Genomic DNA, 22,971 nt, shown 5'->3' with positions numbered 1-22,971 from the left:
GTGGCAGTTGGGACTGAGTGCCTGATCCTTTGTTCCCTTGATTAGCCTCAGGATCAGCCTTCTCCTCTGTGATTAAGGAGGGGGTAGGCCTGACCTAGGCGAGCAGGCTTTAAAAGCCAGTGGCAGAGCGACGAGGGGAGTGAAGCGTACAGGGGGCTGCAGATGGGAGTTTAAGAGGGAGTTTGAAAGAGGGAGGCTACTATGGTCAAGAAGACCTGCAACATCTGTGCCAGCACTGCTTCTGTCTCCTCCGCCTGGGCCTGTAGCCAGACAGACTGCCTGACCATGGATGCCTCTACTCAGATCCTGGTGTGGTTTTGCAGGGACTGTGGCTTGCAATTCCTACTTACTAATATCCAGGCTGGGGGGACCATGCAGTGTGAAAGGTGCCTGCTGGTGGAATCTCTCAGGCAGCAGGTGGGAGAGCTACAGGAGGAGGTGGCTAGGTTGAGGAGCATCCAAATCCACGAGCAATTCCTGGCGAGTATTCATGTGGAGACAGCTGAGGTAGCTGTCCCAGTATACAAGACTGCTGACACACCACTGGTGGAGGAGGAGATGGCTCAGGGCAGACACTGGCAGCGGGTTACTTCTGGCAGCAGGCAGTGCTCCACCCTTGCTCCCAACCCTCCCATCATGATACTAAGAAACCATTATGCTCGTCTTAATACAGGAGATAAGCAGAGGAGGAGAAGCCTCGTACCCCCAAGGCTGGGAAGTCTGCTGCCACCACTGTAAGGAGCAAACATAGGGTAGTTGTGGTCAGAGACTCTCTTCTGAGGGGGATGGAGGCGCCCATCTGTCGCCCTGACATGTCATCTCGGAAGGTATGCTGCCTGCTGGGGGCCCGTATCTGAGATGTTATATAGGCATTGTTGAGGATTATCCGTTTCTCTGACTACTACTCCATGCTACTCATCTATGTGGGCACTAATGATACTGAAAGGTGTGAAACTGAGCAGATCAAAAGTGACGATAGGGCTTTGGGAGTACAGGTGAAGGAGTTTGGAGCATAGGTGGTATTCTCTTCTGTCCTTCCTGTCAAAGGTGGGGGCCCGGGTAGAGATAGGTGCATCCTGGAGGTGAATGCCTAGCTGTGAAATGGTGTTGCCAGGAGGGCTTTGGCTTTCTCTACCACAAGATGGTGATGATGGGAGATTTCAACTGTCCAAACATATGTTGGGAAACTAACACAGCAGGGCACAGACTATCCAATAAGTTCTTGGACTGCATTGAAGAAAACTTTTTATTTCAGAAGGTTGAAAAAGCTACCGGGGGGAAGCTGTTCTAGATTTGATTTTAACAAATAGGGAGGAACTGGTTCAGAATCTGAAAGTGGAAGGCAGATTGGGTGAAAGTGATCATGAAATCATAGAGTTCATGATTCTAAAGAATGGTAGAAGGGAGAACAACAAAATAGAGACAGTGGATTTCAGGAAGGTAGATTTTGGTAAGCTCAGAAAGCTGGTAGGTAAGGTCCCATGGAAGCAAGACTAAGGGGAAAAACAACTGAAGAGAGTTGGCAGTGTTTCAAAGGGACATTATTAAGGCCAGATAGAAAGTATGGTAAAAGACCGCCTGGGTTTAACCAGGAGATCTTGCATGATCTAAAAATAAAAAAGGAGTCATATAAAAAGTGGAAACTAGGACAAATTACAAAGGATGAATATAAGCAAACAATACAGGTATGTAGGGGCAACGTTAGAAAGGCAAAGGCACAAAATGAGCTCAAACTAGCTATAGACATAAAGGGAAACAAGAAGACATTCTATAAATATATTAGAAGCAAGAGGCAGACCAAAGACACGGTAGGCCCACTGCTCAGTGAGGAGTGAGAAACAGTAACAGGAAACTTGGAAATGGCAGAGATGCTTAATGACTTCTTTGTTTTGGTCTTCACCAAGAAGTCTGATGAAGGAATGCCTAACATAGTGAATGCTAATGGAAAGGGGGTAGGTTTAGAAGATAAAAATAAAAAAAAGAACAAGTTAAACATCACTTAGAAAAGTTAGATGTCTGCAAATCACCAGGGCCCGATGAAATGCATCCTAGTATACTCAAGGAGCTGATAGCTAAAAGCTCAGATACCTCCTCTATCATCTTTGAAAAATCATGGAAGACGGGAGAGATTCCAGAAGACTGGAAAAGGGCAAATATAGTGCCCATCTATAAAAATGGAAATAAGAACCACCCAGGAAACTACAGACTAGTCAGTTTAACTTCTGTGCCAGGAAAGATAATGTAAAAACCTGGAAGATAATAAGGTGATAGGTAACTGACAGCATGGATTCATAAAGAACAAATCATGTCAAACCAATCTGATAGCTTTCTTTGATAGGATAATGAGTCTTGTGGATAAGGGGGAGGAGGTGGATGTGGTATACCTAGACTTTAGTAAGGCATTTGATATGGTCTTGCATGATATTCTTAGCAATAAACTAGGCAAATTCAACTTAAATGGGGCTACTATAAGGTGGGTGCATAACTGGCTGGATAACTGTTCCCAGAGAGTAGTTATTAACGGTTCATAATCCTGCTGGAAAGTGGGATTCCACGGGGGTCTGTTTTGGAACCAGTTCTGTTCAATATCTTCATCAACTATTTAGATATTAGCAGAGAGAGTACGCTTTTGCAGATGATACCAAGGTGGGAGGGGTTGAAACTGCTTTGGAGGATAGGGTCATAATTCAAAATAATCTGAACAAACTGGAAAAATGGTCTGAGGTAAATAGGATGAAGTTTAATATGAACAAATGCAAAGTACTCCACTTACGAAGGAACAATCAGTATCACACATACAGAATATGAAGTGACTGTTTAGGGAGGAGTACCTCAGAAAGGTATCTAGGGGTCATAGTGGGCCACAAACTAAATATGAGTCAACAGTGTGATGCTTTTGCAAAAAAAGCAAACATGATTCTGGGATGCATTAACACGTGTGTGGTAAGCAAGACATGAGAAGTCATTTTTTCCACTCTACTCTTCACTGATTAGGCCTCAGTTGGAGTATTGTGTCCAGTTCTGGGCACCACATTTCAAGAAAGATGTGGAGAAATTGGAGAAAATCCAGGTAAGAGCAACAAGAATGATTAAAGGTCTAGAGAACATGACCTATGAAGGAAGACTGAAAGAATTGGGCTTGTTTAGTTTGGAAAGGAGGAGACTGAGAAGGGACATGATAGTAGTTTTCAGGTATCTAAAAGGGTATCACAAGGAGGAGGGAGAAAAATTGTTCTCCTTAGCCTCTGAGTATAGGACAAGAAGCAATGGGCTTAAACTGCTGCAAGGGAGGTTTAGGTTGGACATCAGGAAAAACTTCCTGTCAGGGTGGTGAAACGCTGGAATAAGTTGCCTGGGGAGGTTGTGGAATCTCCATCTCTGGAGATATTTAAGAATAGGTTAAATGTCTATCAGGAATGGTCTAGACAGTACTGGATCCTGCCATGAGGGCAGGGAACTGGACTCAATGAGCTCTCAAGGTCCCTTCCAGTTCTAGTATTCTATGATTCTATGATTGTTTATTTTTTAGACCACAACATTTTCATTTTGCTAGTAATATGGCCTTGTCACTTTGTGGGTTAAAATGACTTTATTCAAATTAGAACATAACATAAGAATGGCCATATTGAGTCAGACAAAGGGTCCATCTAACTCAGTATCCTGTCTTCTGACAGTGGCCAATGCCAGGTGACCCACAGGGAATGAACAGAACAGGTAATCATCAAGTGATTTGGAATTGTTGCAATATTGAAAATTTTAAAAAACAAATAAAGTAGCTCAACATTAAGGTCTTGATGCATAGTTCCTTGAAGTCACTGGGAGTCTTTCCATTGCCTTATTGGACTTTGGGTAAGAGACTAAAGTATGTAGACAACTTGCTGTGATTGCAAAAGTCTTTCTCAATATCAGTTGATTTGGCTTTGTACATTAGGTCAGTTGGAACTATACAGACTGTGTTTTAGCTGATGTTCATTCTCATTGACTCTCTGTCAGAGGTATGTGCTAAGCTTCTTCTTGGGTATTTTATCTTCTTTTGATGGCGTTTAATAAACTGTATATTATTATTGTAATATACTGTCAAATTAGCAGTTTTACAATATTTTTTTGCATTCTGTAAATACAAATAATCTTTCCACTTACTCATTATAGCAAGTAGTATTTCAGTTTAATATCTCAATTTTGACTCTTGACAACATTTGTTAGTGGCCATTTGATTTCAGGGACGGTTATGATTGGATATTGTCGTGGACAAAATGTTGTTTCGTGCCCATAGTAATTTATTTGTTCAAATTATATTTATAATTTTCAAGGTTCAAAAAGCTGTCAATGAGTTATAAAATTGAGATCCAGGTATTTGGCAACATTCTGTGGAACTTTTCAGTTATTGAGAAAATTATGTTATTATATATCATTTATTAAGTATTGATAATATTTTTGGCACTGTATAAGACATAAAATAAAGAGAGCCCCTGCTCCTAAAGTCATTTAGTCTGCATAAGATGGACACTGAGCATATATGACACATTGGAAGGCCTAGAGGAAGGCAATTACTAGGATTTTTATTTTTTTTACAAATTTTAGACTTCTTGTTGGCATCATGGAAATGGAATGTTTTTAGAAAGAGCTGAATACTAATGGGGCATTGCCCTGGCAAACTCAACAGGTAGGGAGGTTCCATATATAAGGGTGGTTGGGAAAAGGTCTGGATACATTTGTGGAAGTATTAAACAGAGGGATCAAGCCTGGCAACAGTGGAGTGGGGGGAGGCAACATAGGAAAGCCTGATCCAAAGCCCATCAGAGTAAATGGAAAGACTCTGTTACCTCAGTTGGCTTTGGATCAGGCCCTGAGAGTTTTAGAATTAAGAAATTAAAGTTGGAAGTTTCCATGAAATTTGTTTTCCAGACAAAGCTTACCATTTATGTTTCCTACTGTGCCTATATTCGGTCTGGATATTTTTTTTCCATACTGAACAATGCTGCCATGTGTTTTTTTTCTGCTTCCCCCCCCCCCCCCCATCAAACTAGTGATCACACATACCCAGAATGACTAAGCTTACTTCACTGTTAATTGCTTTTATTTTTGTTGGAGGGTTGTGATTCAGACCATCCTTAGGAATGTGTCTAGAATTCATATTTGGAATTGATGCATAATGATGGCTTCCTATGTTTTTGGTTTCTCCTGAAAGCAAAATTATTTCTATATGCAGTCAGGTTCCATTTTCTATTAGCATATATGCTGCTATTTGTTTTTAAATAACTTTTTTCTACAATTGTTGTACTGGCTGCAACTAAAAGTATAGGGCTTTTAGATCCTTGTAACGACATACACATTTTAATTGTAATATTTTTATTTGTTTGCAGTATTCATGTATGCTTTTAAAACAGAGGTTATCAAACTGTGGGACAGGCCCCACTGGGAGGGCACAGAATGTTTTTTTGGGGAGTGGGTATGTGTGAGAAACTTTAGGGGAAAAAACTTACTGAACACGTTTTATCCACAGCAATGAATAACTGGCAAAGCTAATTCCTCCAGACATATCAGCTTCTCAGATGGCACTGTGCTTTTGATTCTAGATGGCATTGTGCATTTTGATAGATTTCTGTTAAGCTTGCCTAGCATTCTACAAAGTTGTTGCCATCTGTACGTTAATCTGTTTGCTATGATGCAGTGTACACATGTAATTGCTAGCATAGACCATAACTGCAGTTTCCTTTGGCAGTTATTGCAATGGATCATTGGCTCTGCTTCAATCAGTGCTTCACTGTTTGTAATATTTTAGTGAGAGTTGTATGTTGTTGTTTTTTATCAGTAGGTATACTTGTGAGGAAGGGGGTGAGGTAAGGCATAAATTACTACAGACACAAAGGGGGCATGATCAAATAAGATAAAAAACTGATGCTTTAAAAGTTTAAAACTTTATCTGGGTATTTACAAAACACTTATCTATGTGGTATCTTTGCCAAATGCTTATTAATGCATGGCAACAATTTGGCTCATGAATTTTGTTCTGTTCTTCCTGACATTTACGTATAATCAAAGTGTAACAAGGTGGGCTGGCCCTCTAAGGCTATGTCTAGACTGCAGGCTTCTTTCGAAAGAGGCTCTTTCGAAAGCATCTTTCGAAAGAGCCTCTTTCAAAAGATCGCGTCTAGACTGCAGGCGGATCTTTCGAAAGAGAAATCCGCTTTTTCGAAAGAGAGCACCCAGCGAGTCTGGATGCTCTCTTTCGAAGACGGCCTCTTTACAATGAAGAACGCCTTCTTTCGAAAGAGGGACTTTCGAAAGAAGGCGTTCTTCCTCGTAAATTGAGGTTTACCGCCATCGAAAGAAAAGCCGCGTTCTTTCGAAATAATTTCGAAAGAACGCAGCTTGAGTCTGGACGCAGGGGAAGTTTTTTCGGGAAAAGGCTACTTTTCCCGAAAAAAACCCTGAGTCTGGACACGGCCTAAGGGATTTGGGTTCGGTTCCTCTGTATCTTGTTAAACAGTCACAGAAGATGGGATTGGGATTGGGCCTGGGCCAGTGCTTGTGTTAGGTGTGGTGTGATGGTAGCCCTGGGGTAGTGCTTTCATGAGACAGACTAGCAGATGTACCTGGCATTGCTTGGGTTCCTTAACTGAAGTAATTTATTTTTTAAAATAAATGGAAAATGTACATGCCTTACTTCAATTATTGTATTTTTTTTAAATGAAGGCTGGAGTGAGAGTTTAGGGGTAAGGAGAAGCAGGGAGTGGGTGGCTTAGGGAAGAGAGTTGGGAGGTGTGGGGCCTCAGGGCAGAGGAAGGAGGTGGGGGGCTTAGGGAAAGGAGGTAGGGGTGCAGCAGTCAAGGCAGGTGGGAGGTACAGGTCTAAGGGCAGAGGGCTCGGGACAGGAGGCTGGGAGGTGGGGTTGGGGCTTACTGGGTGGTGTGGCTCCTCACAGGGGCCCGTGGCCATGCTCCTTGGCCAGCAGCTCCCCCTGAAGGCCCAGGGCTTGCGCTCTCCAGAGGGTGACTCCTCCTGGGAGGTGGGGATCTGGGTTGGCACATTTGTCAGGCGGGGGTTGTAACTCTATGAGCTGGCCCCAGCCTCCAGCTGCCCCCTTTCAGCCTGTCTAGAGGCTGCTCTCCTCGCAACCTGCAGCTTGTCTGGGAGGCCAGCTGCTCCAGCGGGGCCTTGCTTGGGGGAGGTGGCTTCCAGCTGCCCCCTGCCTTGCAACTGGTCAGGGGGACAGCCCTTCGGGGGGCTACACTGGCTTCCAGTGGCCCCCTCCATCCTGCAATCTGTTTGAAGGGGGTGTGACCAGGCTCTGTAGGCTGCCCATGGCCTTCTGGCCTTCCCCAGTGAGCTGTCTGGAGGGGCTGGGTTCCAGGGGCTGCTCTGCTCCAGTACTCTCCCCCCCTCCCTGCAAGATGTCTGGGGTTCGGTCAGGGCTTTGGGGGCTGCTTCCTCCACCAGTGCCCCCCACCCCTGTGACCTTCAGGCTCTGGGTTTGGTGCAGGCTGGTCCTTACCCAGTGTGGTGGCAGGCAAGATGGCAGAGCCCCAGCTGTGCTAGCCACCCTTTGTGCTGCAGCTGCCTCCAGTGGCCATCCTCAGTATCATGGCCCTCCCCTCTCTGTGCCCCTCCTTTTTGTGTCCTTCCTCTCTCTCCCCCACTCCCGTTCCATGTTATGGACAATAGCCTCATTACTTCCACTTCCCATTTTCTGGGCACGACCAAACCCTAATGAGGGTTTAAGTTAGGGAAAAGGAAGCTGCATATCAAATTTGGTGGTCCTAGATCTTATGGTTTAGGAGGAGTTCTTGAACAGATGGACTCACAGACAGACCAAGTTCTTACCTGAGTGTCATCCAGATAGTCCCAGAAACTAGAGTAGTATATGTTGAGGGCGAAGAACATTATCTGTTTACAAGTTAGAATTGATGTAAAGTTGAATTGTTATTGGCTTAGGTTCTGTAAATTCCCCTCGTGGTTCCCTCTTCCTGAATGAATTTATGGTGTGTGTGTGTGTGTGTGTGTTTGCGCACGCGCGCACCTGAAATTGAGTGCACACGGCCCAGGAAGGACAGTGAGGAAGGCCTATGGACCCAGAAGCTGCACATGGCCTGTAACACTGTCGATCCAACAAAGAGAGAGGGAACCCAAAAGAGGATCACCAAGGAGGACCTCCTGGGGGTGCTCTCTGCTCAGATCGCCTGGCCAGTGAACAGGTTCCAGATACCAACAGCATGAATCTCAGCATGAACTCCTTCTGGTGCCTGGTGCTCAGCCTGTATTTCGTCAGATTATAAGTGTGATTGTGAACAGTGAGAGTGAGTCTCCCCTCTCCCGTCCTTCCAGAGTTGGTTAAAGCAATTAAAGCCATTTGCACTTGTTACCTCGTGGTCCCAATCCATGTTAGGCTAAGGTTAGTTGCACACTTGCTACAGTATCTTACTGTAATAGTGTAATTCCTGCTGGATCAGAACAGATTGGTTGTCTTGGGTTCAGGGTTTATGATGCTGAAGGTCTCCTTCTGTTGATCACTATGCTCTTGCACACCTCCACTGTTGCATGTATGCTCTCAACTGGACATACACCACTTGCTTCGTCTCAGGTCTGCTTATGCCCCGAGGTATGTAGTGTGCATCTCTCTCACACCAGCACTTAAATCAGAAGGGATTACTGCTCAGTTCCCTTTAAACAAAATCCCATCCTGTGCACACAGCTCATCTCTCAGCTGGTAGTAGCGGTAGCCTACTGTGACACTTAACTTTGCGATTTGGCCAGCCCTAGAGTATGAATGTTTTACTGCCTATAGCAACACATCTGGTTCAGTGCTTTGTTGGATTGCCTGGTGCTTTCCATAAAAGATGCTGTGGTATTTTAGCATGATGATAACCGTCGCCTCTTCCATAGAACAATCTGTTTCATACTCTAGAAGTGCTATCCTACTCCATATGTGCCCCCGGCAGTGACTTTCCTGGGCAGTATCTTACCTAGTACTGCCTAGTATTGGGGCCTCAAATTTTTAGGGTTGCCAGGTGTCCGGTATTGTACCGGACAGTCCGGTATTTGCGCGCTCTGACCGGTAAAAAAAACAGAAAATACCAGACATGTGCAATGTCTGGTATTTTCTGATTTTTCTGGCTGCACACTGGACGGAAGCCTGGTGTGAGCAGGGGGAGCGGCTGGGAGTCTCAGCTGGGAGGCGGGGCTGTAATTGCCGCCAGGAGCCAGCCCTCAGTTGGCTGAGTGTGAGGAGGAGGGGAACCTCCTCCTCGCTCATGTGTCGCCGGGAGCCTGCGTGGGACAGGCAGCAAGTGCCCAGGTCAGTCCCGCTCCCCACCGGTCAATTTGCTCAGCCCCTGCCCCTTCCCGGCTGGCTGGTTCTCCCCCACTTCCCCTCCTGATCTTCCCTGGCCAGGCCCCTGCACACCCCCTCCCAGCTCTGCTTCCCGCTGGCTTGTTCCTCTTCCTGATCTCTCCCAGCCAGCGCTGCTGCACCCCCCCTCCAGCTGTGCTTCCCACCTCCCCTTCCTTCCAGCCACCCTCGCGGCCCCCAATCTCCCCCAGCTGTGCTTTCCGCCCCCCCCCCTTACTCCCGGTCAGCCCCACCCTGTCCCAGCCGGTCCCCCTCCCTGATATCCCGTGTCCAGCATCATTCCGCCTGCCTCCCCCCCCCACGATCGGCCCTGCTTCCCGTTGACCCCCCCCATATCCCTCAGCCAGCCCCGTTGCCCCTCTCCTTCCTGGCCAGCACTACTCCCTTCCTAGCCAGTCCTTCCCCTCCCTCCCCCCATGAACCCATGAAGTATGTCCTGGAACTGTGACAGACAGGGAGCCTGCCTGAAGGTCCCACTGGACTACTGGGTGGGAGCCACCTAGGTAAGTTCCTGCTGCCAGAGCTTGCCTCTAGAAGCCCATTCCCTCCCGCATCCCAATCCCCTGCCCCAGGTCACCACCAAGACCCTCTGAAACTCCCTGCCCCTGAGTCAAACTCCCTCCCAGACCCTGCACCCTCTCCTACATGCCCCCCCCCAGCATAATCCTCTCCTGCACCCATATCACCTGCCCCATGTCACAACCTCCTCTTTCACCCAAACCCCTCTCAGATCTCACACTCTCTCCTGTATCCCTCTCTCAAGCTCCCTTGTGCACCCAACCTCCATACCAGACTCCACACCCCCTCCATAGAAAAGTGCAGTTCTTGACCACTTACCAAAATCTTGCAGTGGCCTTTTAGTAAAAATTATTGCCCATTTCTTCCCTAGGTGTTCATCTTATTGGAATATGCCATTAATATTAGAATTCTGGACAGGTCCATGGTGACTCCTTCTTCTTCTTTTTCTGCTACATGCATGTATTCAAGCAGGAGAGTCGACAGCCTCTGTGGTCCCCTGGGTAAGCTCTGCACTCCTGGAAGGGGTGGCACAGGGGGCATCCCCCCCCCTAAGCACCACCGGACTGCAGCATGTACTCCTCTCATCCTACAGACAGTCAGAGTACACAGTGCAGTGCTCCGGTGGTGATTTAAAGTGACCAGAGCTCTGCCTGCTGCCACTGCCTTAGTAGCAGTGGCTGTTCCCAGGAGCACTGGCCCTCTTTGAATCACTGGGCCCCAGGGCAACTGCCCTCTTCCCATGCTCCCATCAGCAGGCTTCTATTCAGGACTTGTACTGCAATCAAATAGAGGACTTGCACTGCCCCATTACCCAGCAGTAGGTACTCTTAGCAGGAGGGGCGGATGAGAGTTTTGTGGAGCCCCGGGCAGCACAATTTCGCGGGGCCCCCTTTGAAGAAAAAATAGAAAAAAGGCATCAAATGCACAGATTGAAGGCTATTTTTATATTAAATGTGAATTGGGTAAATTTGATAGAAACTTAATTTAGTTGGGTAATTTTTATTTTAATTATATTGTAAGTCATTCTTAAACAAAATTCTGCATTAATAATTTAAAAATTTCATTTGTATGTAAGTCTCCTCCCCCTCCTGCCTCACTCTCTCTTTCTCTTCTCCTCCCCCTCCTGCCTCACTTTCTCTTTCTCTTCTCCTTAGTCCTCCCCATCCTGCCTCTCACTTGCGGAGCCCAAACGACCATTTGCGCCATTTGCTTCCACGTGCCGGCCCGGCTGAGCGGCGCAGAACTCAGCTGAGCGCCACGGTGGGAGGCAAAGGGGGGCGGGACGGTGACGTACACGGCCAGGAGGCAGGACCTGGAGCGTTTGTCACAGCCTTCGCCTCCCGCCATGGCACTCTGCTGAGTTCTGCGTTGCTCAGCTGGGCCGCCGGGCGGGAGCAAAGGGCGCAAGCGGCCATTTGGGCCCCACATGGCAGCTTGGCACAGGGCCTATTGTAGCATGGGCCCAGGGCAGCTGCCCCGCTTGCCCTGCCCTATATCCGCTGCTGCTTAGCAGGAACTACTAGAACTCAAAGCAATAATGTCCCTTGTTTCATGAGTTTCTTCTTAACAGCATGCATTTACTCACTGGCTTCTGAATAGGTTTATTGTACATCATCCGTGCCAGGTCATACTTCTCCATTGTAATATTGCTGCTTATCAGTGTTGCTAGGATTACATTGCAGCTGGCTCAGCAATCTAGAATCTCAATGATCATTGATAGACTAGTGTAAGTGCAAATATGACAGTTGAAGAATGCCCGAGACCCTTCTTTTGCAGCACATGTTCATTGAGATTAGTCTGAATCTGCAAAAGCGGCAAGGAGTCCTGTGGCACCTTATAGACTAACTGAAGTGTAGGAGCATAAGCTTTCGTGGACAAAGACCCACTTCGTCAGATGCAAGTAGATCTGCTGATATCATCACTGGAAGTCTCTACATCCTTGAGCAGAAGTGCATGCTAGGATTCTTTTCCTTCCTGGGGCATTGGGTTATAAAGTGGTTCTATTTCCCATGTCACTTAACATAAGAACGACCATATAGGATCAGACCAAAGGTCCATCTAACCCAGTGTCCTGTCTTCTGACAGTGGCTAATGCCAGATGTCCTAGGAGGAGTTAACAGAACAGAGAATTATCAAGTGATCCCTCTCCTCTTATCCGTTTCCAGACCCTGACGAGCAAAGGCTAGGTACACCATTCCTACCCATTCTCACTAATAAGTACTGATGGACCTAATCTCCGGGAATGTATCTAGCTCTTTTGCATTGTAGGCTATAAACTGGACATTTTTTCTGCCTTTTGTGTTACTTTTCACTGTATGTAGACTAGATCATGATGCCTGCATTCTCTCTCAGTCTGTCTCTATGTTGCATCTTGGGTTCCTTTAGTTGAATCTGTGTACTTGTGTAACCTGGAAACCCTCTAGTGGCACTGAGACCACTTACAGAGATAATGAGTCTGTACTACAGCCTCAGCTACTAGCCAGCCAGCTTTTAGTTTATGTACTAAGTTGCAGAAGTCCCAGGTTTAATTCTGCCTGTTGGCGTTACCCTTGCTCTGTATAAGTGAATGTTGTTTGGATCCTTTCCTAGACAGTTTTGCAGGCATTGCTGTTTTTGAAGTATTTCTACAGGATAGATTTATTTCTTTCAGCAATCTAAAATGTTACAAGTAGATGCCAGAATTCTCAGCAGTGAAATATAGGTATCTATCCCTTCTACAGTTTCATAGTTTCCAAGTGTTTGTTTTAATTTTTTTTTTTTAGTTTCATTCTGTCTGGGGTCACAGTATTCATCAAACCAATTAGCTCTTCTGGTCTTTCACTTGTTTGTCCACCTTTCCCCCTCACCCATACCCCAGTGAAATAAAGATTTACCTTCATTTTTTCATCTTTTGCCCTGGTAGACAGTTCTGTATGCAGACTCAGTACTTGCTTCCATTCTTGGAAGGGATTTTGGTCTGGAAATCCAGTATTCTTGGTGTTCTGAGACATGTTGATTATTTGTTCTGTTTCTAGGTGCTCTGTTTTGTTTCCTTGTTTATCACACACACTGGCTACGTCTACACTGGCCCCTTTTCTGGAAGGGGCATGTTAATTTCAGAAGCTGTAATAGGGAAATCCGCGGGGGATTTAAATATCCCCCGCGGCATTTAAATAAAAATGTCCGCCGCTTTTTTCCGGCTTTTAAAAAAGCCGGAAAAGAGCGTCTACACTGGCCCCGATCCTCCGGAAAAAAGCCCTTTTCCGGAGGATCTTATTGTAGGAAGTAGGAATAAGATCCTCCAGAAAAGGGCTTTTTTCCAGAGGATCGGGGCCAGTGTAGACGCTCTTTTCCGGCTTTTTTAAAAGCCGGAAAAAAGCGGCGGACATTTTTATTTAAATGCCGCGGGGGATATTTAAATCCCCCGCGGATTTCCCTATTACGGCTTCTGAAATTAACATGCCCCTTCCGGAAAAGGGGCCAGTGTAGACGTAGCCACTATGTTGCTGTGGGTTGCACTAGACTGACTGTTGCCACAGAGTGCATCTACACTGCATCGCTATTTCGAGATAACTAGTGTTATTTTGAAATAACAATGTGAGTGTCTACACAGCCATTCCATTATTTCAAAGTAATTTCAAAATGATGGACGGCTTATTCCAAAATCTGTAAATCTCATTCTATGAGGAATAATGCCTATTCTGAAATAGCGATTTAAATAAGGCGTGTGTAGATGCTCCACTGCTGCTATTTCGAAATAGCCCCTCACCAGGGCCATTCTAAGTTATTCCTCCCCAGTGCCACCTAGGGCTCTAAATCAATATAGCACATCTACATTAGGGAAGCTTGCCTTGGACTAATTTTGAGGTTTCCCTGCTGTGTGGACATGCTATTTCGAAATAAGCTGTTTCGGAATAACTATTCTGGAATAGCTTCTTTCAAAATAGACATGCAGTGTAGACGTACCCACAGTGTTTATGTGCCATATGCTGGTAATATGAGGATTGATTCCATGTTTCTAGAACTACACAGCTCTTTACTAAGAGAACAGCTTAGAGTGGTATTACAGCAACAGCTAGCATTCATACCTTGTGCAAACAGACTGATTTCCTGATGCTTCCGCCAAACTCTTTCCTTTAAGTTCTGTTCAGGTTGCTACAGCGCCTGGGCTGCAGTTTGGATGAGGTCATAGGTGCTGGAACTATGGGTGATGCTGCACATTAGACACAGGAAGTATTGGTACAAGGGGTGCAGCAGCATCCCCCAGATTTTGTACCCCATGTTGGGGTCCCAGTCACTGTCCTGCTGCAGCCAGAGGTCCTGGCCATCAGCCCTGCTCCCTCTGGGGTTCTTGGTCACAGGCTCCACTGTCTGCCCTGGGGTCTCAGCCACCAGGGGCTCCGCAGCCTCAAGGGGTCCTGGTGTGTCTGCTACAGGCCTCAGAGCTCCAACTGTCAGTCCCACATCTGTCCCCAGCTGTATCACTAGCTTAGGGTGATGAGGGGCAGGATAGGGTAAACTGGCAGCGGGGAGAAAGTGGGGGACAGCTTAGCACCCAAACCATAAAAATTGATCCAGTGTCACTGTTGCTCCTGGCTTAAAGTGGTTTCCATCATATATGGTGTTTCATAGTTTGGTTCAGTATCTGTCATCACCTTCACTGTACGAATTGTTTCAGCACAACCGTATCGTGTCATATCTACATATTACATGGATAGGTGTAGAATACTAAATATAAGTGAAATGAGCATCCACATAACCAAGTGAGGTTGAAAAGTTTCTCTCTGGATGACTGTTGAACATTGTAGAATTTTCCCTGACAAGCAGTACATAGTTTGACAAAGCCATAACCATCTGTACTGAGTTGTTGAGATTATGCTGTATGCAAGGGGACCGACAGACTTGCCTAGCTCCTGGGTAAAGTGGGGGACAGTTTCGCACTCCCGGAAGAGGGGGAGATGGGAGCAGACAGCCCTCAGGGATGCCCGGAGCATGCCATACGGTGGTCCATCCGCGATTTAAAAGGCCCAGTGGCAGCAGGGAGCCTGGGCCCTTTTGAATTACTGGGCCCTAGGGCAGTTGCCCTCTTCACGCCTTCCTTCCCATCAGCAGGCCTGGATCTTTGCCATCGCTACTTCATGTTCCCTACCACATAAGCTAAAGGAGAATTTCCATTAGCTACTATGACCGTAGGACTTTTCACATAGTTCTGATACCATTCAGGAGAGGGCAGTGGGACACGATCCATCACTCATTGAAGTCAATGGTAAAATTCTTGTTCATTTCATTGGGATGTGGTTCATGTACAAAATAGCCAGTTCCTTACCATATTTAGTCTTTAAATATTTTCCCAACATTTATAGACGATTTACATGAATTTAGTTATATCATGTTACAAAGTTTGTGCATCCTTCTTTTGAAACTTTCGGTATTGGGTGGACAAGAAATCTTTGAAGAATCCTTGCAGATTCCTTGGCTCCTCAGAGAATATATGTGGCCATTACATTTGGTGTGCTTTTTTTATTACAGGTTGTACCCCCAAAACCAGGGCTCTCTGGTCTGGCAACATCCGTGGTCCAGTTGGACCACAGATGTTCCTGGACCAGGGAGTCATGGCTGGGAGCCCCAGTGACAAGAAGACTGGTGGCTGGGAGCCCAGCAGAAATGGGGCAGCAGCAGCCTAGTCAGGAAAGTGGTTGGGACCGGTAGCAGGGAGGAGCAGTGGACTTAGGAGCCGGTAGCAGGAGATCTCCCGTGGTCTGGTAAATTCCCTCATTCAGAACGAGTCAGGTCCCAAGGGTGCCAACCAGAAAGGTCCAATCTGTACAGGAATAGCCCAGGTGGAACCACTGGAGAAGGGAACAAATTCTTTTTTTAATTGAGGCCTTTCTCCAATGATAATTTCTGATAGTATTGCCCTACCTTTTGTGGTGCAGTGAAGTAGACCCAAAATATGGGTGGCACATGAAAGCATAGGCAACATATAATGATATAATTTTGTAATGCACAGCCTTTAACTAGGTGGCCATCATAGACGTGCAATATGTGTAAGATTTCATCAGTTCTGCTGTGTTCACCTCAGTTATACCAAGCATATTGGATACTTCCTCCATGGTATATGAATGTACATTTCTAGCATTAAGGCTCTGTGACTTGATAAACAATATATAAGACTTCAAGGGCTATTGCCTTGATTAATTCATTCTTGAATTCCGTAAAATTTCAACTTATGTTGTTTCATATGTCAAAGCCTTGACTCTGCATATAGTCCTTTTTAATGCCTCAGAGGTTTTGTGAAACATTTCTGCCAGAATGTGATGTTTTATATCCAAAATAGCAATGAATTCAGTAAAATCTTCATATATTTCAACGTGCCTAGTCACATTCATCTCATTCTGCACACATGCAGCACCCCAGCAATGCGAATGATTCTTTGTGCTATACTACAAGGTTGTCAAGTGTTATTTATTTTGCATTACATGCATGTGATAGCTACAGCACTGATTTATGCCGTACAATTGAATTGAAACACTGACATCCAGCCCAGTAGTAGGCAAGAGCTGCTTCTCCTGCTAGAGGCCACAATGGTGCCCAGCTAGCATGAAGTCCCAAGGCAAAAACAATAGTAGCAACAGGCAAAGATCAAGAATGGGAAGTAGAATGGAGAAGTGATGAAGGACACAATAAGGGTCCAAGGATGAGGAACAGGTGGAGTCCAGAGTCTGACTGGCACTAAGCTGGTATGGCTTGGGAAAAAATTTGTTGCATCTCTAGAGGCTTGTGATTCCTGGTAACTGGTTCTGGAAATGTACTGACTCCTGTGAGAGCAGAGAATACTAAGTGGCTCTCAAAATCATTGGACCCAAGGATGGATGTCTCAGGAAGCAAAAAACAAAACAAAACAAACAAAAACACCACCCCACAGCAGTGAGTCTCAGACCCCAGGTCAACTGACTTGGGCTCAAGCTATGGGGCTAAAAGTAGCAGCTGATGATCTGAAACCCAGTGAGAGGTATGAGTCTCAGGGCCCAGACTATGCTGTTTAGCCTGGAAAGACAAACCTGAGCCAGGTGAGCCAGGTTCTGAGACTTGCTGCTATGTGTTTTTGTAGACATCGAAAGTCTTCTCTATCTTTTGCCTTCTCTGGCTCTGTAATACTTTTATGTTATCCAATATACAACTCTTTAAACAATCGAGTCTTTAAAGAAGAATTAAAGGCATGCCTTATCTCTTTCCTTAATAAAATATTGGAAATGCAGATGAAGCATAGCACCAGTACTGCAGCAATGAGTGCCTTAGAAATGTTTGAGTAAACACAATTTGAAAACCTGGTCTATCTCTTGTGTGATACTGTTACCTCCAGATACAGTCTGCTTTCAGGCAGCTTCTTGGCCCTCTGATTGTCCCTTGAGGTCCAACATTTGCAAGCATTGCTTGAGATTTCTAGGTCTTAATCCCAAAGGAGGCACCAAATTTAGGTCTCATTTCTGCTAATGTAAAGCCCAAACATGAGAAGACAACTCCTGAGAGGAGCTGTCAAAAATCCTCTTTTTCTCGTGAAATACATTCAGCAGCTCTCTGGGAATGTTTGGCATTTTGCAGGATCAGAGCACTATGTATCCATTTTATGTTTTAGTTGATGTTTATTTCATGTTTTGAAGATGTAGAGTGCTGCTTAAGTGCTGACCATTAGTGTTTGTTTCCTGGACAGTCAAACTGCAGGATGTTTTTTTTAATAAATTTGAACTAACTTATTGCATTTACTATAATCTTATGGGAAAATAGTATATGATCATGTAATTAAAGACTATCATAGTGCAGGGGGATTGCATGGTTATTTTAGGATATTGCCACTGTTCTGTGCTGCTTTCAGGGCTGAGAGCAGTGCCTATTGGCCAGATGCCCAGTTTTGAAGACAGCACCATGCCAGCAGCAGCACAAAAATAAGGGTGGCAATACCATACCAAGCCATCCTTACTGCTGTGCTGCTACTGGCAGGGATTCTGCTTTCAGAGCTGGGCTCCATGCCAGCAGCCACTTCTCTCCAACTGCCCAGCTCTGAAGGCAATGCCAACAACACCAGCAACACAGAAGTTTGGGTAGCAGTACTGCAATTTTCCTCCTACAAGTATATTATGACTCTCCAACTCCTTTTCTGGTCAGGACCCCTACAATTACAAAACCACAGATTTAAATAGCTGAAATAATGAGATTTAGATTTTTTAAAAAACCTGTGACCATGAAGTTAACCAAAGTTACTGTGAATTTGGTAAGCCCCTACCTATGAACTTCCTTCTTCCAATGACTTTCTCACTTTACTCTCCTCATTGCCCTGGTGATCTGTGTCTGTGAAGAGGGAATAAAACCAGTTTCCCACTCTAGCCACTGCTGTCTGTGGCTTCCCTTCTAGGCAGGCTCCCAGTGGCTTCTGGCAGCCTGTCCACATTCTCAATGGTAGCACGTGGTAGCATCCTACTTCTCAGCTGGATTAGTGCCTGCAGCACAACTCTTGCAGGCAGTCCAGTGGGTCCCAACTCCTCAGCTGCAGATCCATGGCTGTAATGTGGCCAGGGAAGTGAGAGGTACATTCTTTGCTCCTTCCGTTTTCCCAGGAGGAAGAATATTTTGGAGGGAGGGGATAAAGTTGAGAGTGCAGGGATCTTCTATATTCTGTGCTGGGTACCCACAACCTCTATCAGGTCACTGCCTCATGTAACAGCTGCAGCAGTGAGACAGCCACCACTTAGGGCATTTTGAAATAACCTATTTTGAAATAATAACTTCTGAAATAACTATTTCAAAATAGAGTGTCCACACTGCAGGGAAGCATCAAAATTAGTGCAAGACAGGCTTCCTTAATATGGATGTGCTGCCTTGACTTAGAGCCCTAGGAAGCACTGGGGAGTAATTATTTTGAATGACTTTGAAATAGCAGCAGTGCAGTGTCCACACTACCACTATTTTGCAATAACTATTTTGAAATAAACACTATTCTTCATGGAAAGCAGGAGTTATTATTGCAAAATAACCAGCCTGCTATTTTGAAATAATGGGTTTGGTAGTGTGGCCGCTTCACTTGTTTAAGAGGAGTCATTATGAAGTAACTCCCTAGTGTAGACCAGGGCTTACAGAGCTGAGGTTATTTCCTGTCTCCAGATAGGTGTTGGTCTAGGTTGAGTTCATCAATTAATTTTTGTCAAGGTCCAAATTTCTTGGACAAGATATAGTTGATGTCCAGACTCCAGTGAAAATAACAATAGTTAAAAAAAAGCCTCTCCAACAATAATGATAATAATAAGTAACTAAAAAGATTGGGGCGGGGGGTTCTGTTTAAAAAATCTGATGTTTTGAATTTGGGCTGTGGTTTGTCTATTGCCTACCTGTCACTTAAGGTTAAATTCCCACTCCATCATCCGCCAGGCTGCAAATACTTGTTGTTTACTGTTTAACAAGCAAGCTGCTATATAGACTGAAACAAGTGACTGCAGGATCTGGAGGAATTATTTTGCTGCTGTTTGGAAAACAGAAAGAAAAATAACATGCAATAAGAAGTCCTGTCTGATATAAAATCAGTCCTGCACTTTGGGCTGTATGATTATTAGTATTAACATGTGCAACTCCCTTTTCCCTCCCCGGGTTACTTGGGAGCAGATCACACTCACAGTTGTGCCTGGGTGCCTGATGGTTTTAACATAAAAGGAGATCCTGAGTACCCCAATGATGATGTTGTTTAGTTGGGGATTCCCTGTCCACCTTCTTGCTGCCATCCCTGATTTATGAAGAATATACAATGGTGGTGCCTCCACCTGGCTGGCCCTGTACACACTTAATGATGTGCCTTGGGAGCCTCCAGGAATAAAATTATTCCATCAATAATCTGTATCTAACTCCAGAACAACAATTACAAATTATAAATAATATACATCTAATTGATTGCATGAGAATGACCACACCTTTACTTAACAACATAAAGGAACAGGGTTTAACAGATTAACATTGAATAACATTAACAAAGTACACAGAAATAATAGGAACTTTTCTATCTGGCATTTGCACTATCACCATTTATCCCACCCCAGAGTGTGCACTCCTCTGGATTCAGAATCCCAGACGCTTGCATGGGCACACTTGAAGATCTGCAGCTGGAGTGGAGGTTCTCTGTAGGTTGTGTGTGTGTTAGTCCAAGCTGTGCAGCCAGCTGCAAACTTCCTCTGTCACTGGAGCAGGCTCCACCAAATGCCAGCAGCTCTGGTTCACTGGGCTGGACACTCTGCCTCTCTTTGGACCCAGAGTTAGTCTATATCTCTATCCTAGGCAGCACATTCCCAAAGAGCCCATTTTCTTACAGCCTCTTTCTTTGTGCTGGTTTTTGTGTAGTCCTCCTCAGCTACAGGTGCAGCCAAAATCTCTCCCCTCTAGGGCAATCAGCAGCCTGCTAGATCCAAGCACCGCAGACTTTCAGTCCCAGGTTGTAGCCACAACTCAACAGCTTCTGGGTTGGATATAAGGCTCTTCCACAGCAGTCTGGCTCCCCTCTCCCAAAATGGAGAGCCCCCAACTTCTGAGCCCCTCTCTCAACATGCCTGGACAAGCCCTCTCTTCCTGGTATCCTCAAGGGCTCATGGGAGTTGTTGTCTCTAGGGCTAGATTGCAGCACACAGGATCCTCCCAGAAAAAGTCAGAGGCACCTTTAGTAAGGGTACTACATATATAATACAACATAACTTCTTTCATTTGAGATGAATTAATTGGACATCTCCTTTGAATTGAGAAGTCCTAAAAGAATGTCACTCTCCTTTTTTTGTCAGTCACACATCCTGAGGATGTCACTCTTACTTTTTTTCTTTTACGTAACTTATTCTGAAATGTATTGCAAATGTATAACAACAATTTAATGCTCCATTAAAACGTGTTTCAAGTCAACCTTCAGTTTTCCACACCAAGCTTGATCATCCTCATACTGTGTTTGGATGTTTTTCAGCATTAACAATTGATCCATGACATGTTCATATAAATTGAGGATGATCAAGCAAATTTGTCCAAAATCAAGTTTCGTCATTGTAAAATCTCTCTTCTGTCCCAAAGAGAGAGCTCACCTGTTCACAGCAGGATTCTGCATTATATTGTTCAAGAAATAATAAGGCTATCCTAGAACGAAACAAAATGGCAACAGAGAACCGGCCCAGTGCTCTTACTAGATCAATACATTTTCCCACTGTTTGTAATAGTCTTCAAAAATAAAGTTTAACCATAATTTAGAACATACATTTTCCTTTGTCCATACTACAAAGTACAAAGAAAGTATATCAACATCAGATGAAGGAAGCATGCATTATTTTATATTCAAAATAATTATTTTACTTTATGGAAGCCTTGTCACTTTTGTCATCAGTTTCTCATTTGTTTTTGTTTTACATATATGTTAGGAAGGGATATATTCCAAAATGAAGATTGGGGTTCTGAACCTTTCCTCTGTATTCAGGTGAAACTCCTATTAAACATAATGGGAGTTCTCCTTTTGTCCTAGAAGTCATTGTACTATTGAATATTAGAATAAATACATATAATTTAAATGTAAATTGCTCAAGAATAAACACACTGGATTTTAATCCTCTAATTAAAAATCAAAACAACACCTTCTCTCTATTGTTTTATATAATAATAGGACCTGTAAAAATTAATAATTCTCCCACGCACCCACCCCAAAACAACTTGAATGAGTATGAACTACTGAACAATTGATGATGATACAGCCAGAACAACAGACTAGTCCTGCAGCTGAATGTACTAGGAATGTCCTAATATGACACTGATTTAAATGGTAACTGGACAGAATGCTGAAAGTTGAAAGTAGGAATTAAGAAATCCTCCGGAAAAGGGCTTATTTTCTGGAGAATCGCGTCCAGACTGGCGCTTATCCCCAAGCCGGAAAAAAGTGGCAGCCATGTAAATGCAAATGCCGCGGGGGATATTTAAATCCCCCGCGGATTTGCAATTCCGACTGGTCTAATCTGCATCCCTTTTCCGGAAAAGGGGTGCAGTGTAGACACAGCCTCTATGTAAAAAGGTGGATGATAAAGTAGAAGAGAACCTGTAATAGTTATAAAGACCTCTATCTTACCCTAAGTTGTGTGGGACACCAATCAACTCAATTGAACTTTTCACTGTTGCAAAGATCTGCCTGTGTGCATCTCTTTGCACAATAGCCTCTAAGAAATTGCTGGTTCTTATACACAGCTACAGATGTGCAACATATTTTACAGATACTTTAGAAATAAGGATTTTATAAAGTAGATTACAAACAAACACCAAGATGTGATTGGGAATTAGACAAAAGGGGAGGGGGCGAAATTACCAGATATAAAGATTATTTGCTTGCTTTAGGTTTTGTGCTTTACATTAGTTCCATTTTTTAACAAAAAATAGAGGTGTTTAGACAAATGTTAGAAACTGTCATAATCTATTGTCAAAACCCAGTTCTTCTAAAGAGACAAAAGAGGTTGCATGGTGTTATGGGATCAGCAAGGTCATTTCAGGTATAGAGGGTATTGCTATATATATTACTTTTTTCCCCATTATATAAATGCATCATTTAATAGTTCTGACCTTCCTAGGATAGACTCACTCAGGCAGATTATACATGGGGTTTTCTTTTTAAACAGATAATATCTGATAAGACATCAAAGCAAAAAACTGAGGATGAAAGTTTACAGAATAAATTGCAAAAACCGTTAATTGTTGGTGTGTGGGTTTTTTCAGTGTTCAGTGACTCCATAAAATTTTCAGCTGAAAACACATATTCTTTAAGTATATAGAAAATCAGGACAATGGTTTTACAGATATAGCTAAGAATATTATTAAAAATATCCAGTGGATTATTTTAATACACTTGATCTGTAATGACTTGTGTGTGCATATGATTTAACTGCTTAATGCTCTAAAGTGTATTACTGCTGTCATGCAGCACACATTTGAAATCCTGAAAGAGTGATACTATAAACCTTAATTATTTTATTGCTTATGTCACTTAATGTATGGTCTTGACAGCCAGTTGTAAACTACATATTCTACTGACCATGATTTTGAAATTTTATAAAAAACAGTTCATTTAGTTTATAATATAA

The 22,971-nt window shown here is 44.2% G+C and overlaps 1 protein-coding gene across 1 annotated transcript in view; it reads left to right on the top strand.

Moving 5' to 3' along the window:
- The window catches only part of RELN (reelin), a 491,382-nt gene that overhangs the window by 53,017 nt on the left and 415,394 nt on the right, over positions 1–22,971 (top strand). The gene's annotated exons all lie outside the window — the stretch shown is intronic.

Source organism: Pelodiscus sinensis, chromosome 1, assembly GCF_049634645.1.
Source record: "Pelodiscus sinensis isolate JC-2024 chromosome 1, ASM4963464v1, whole genome shotgun sequence".
NCBI lineage: Eukaryota > Metazoa > Chordata > Testudines > Trionychidae > Pelodiscus > Pelodiscus sinensis.
This window is presented reverse-complemented; position numbering and strand designations above follow the sequence as displayed.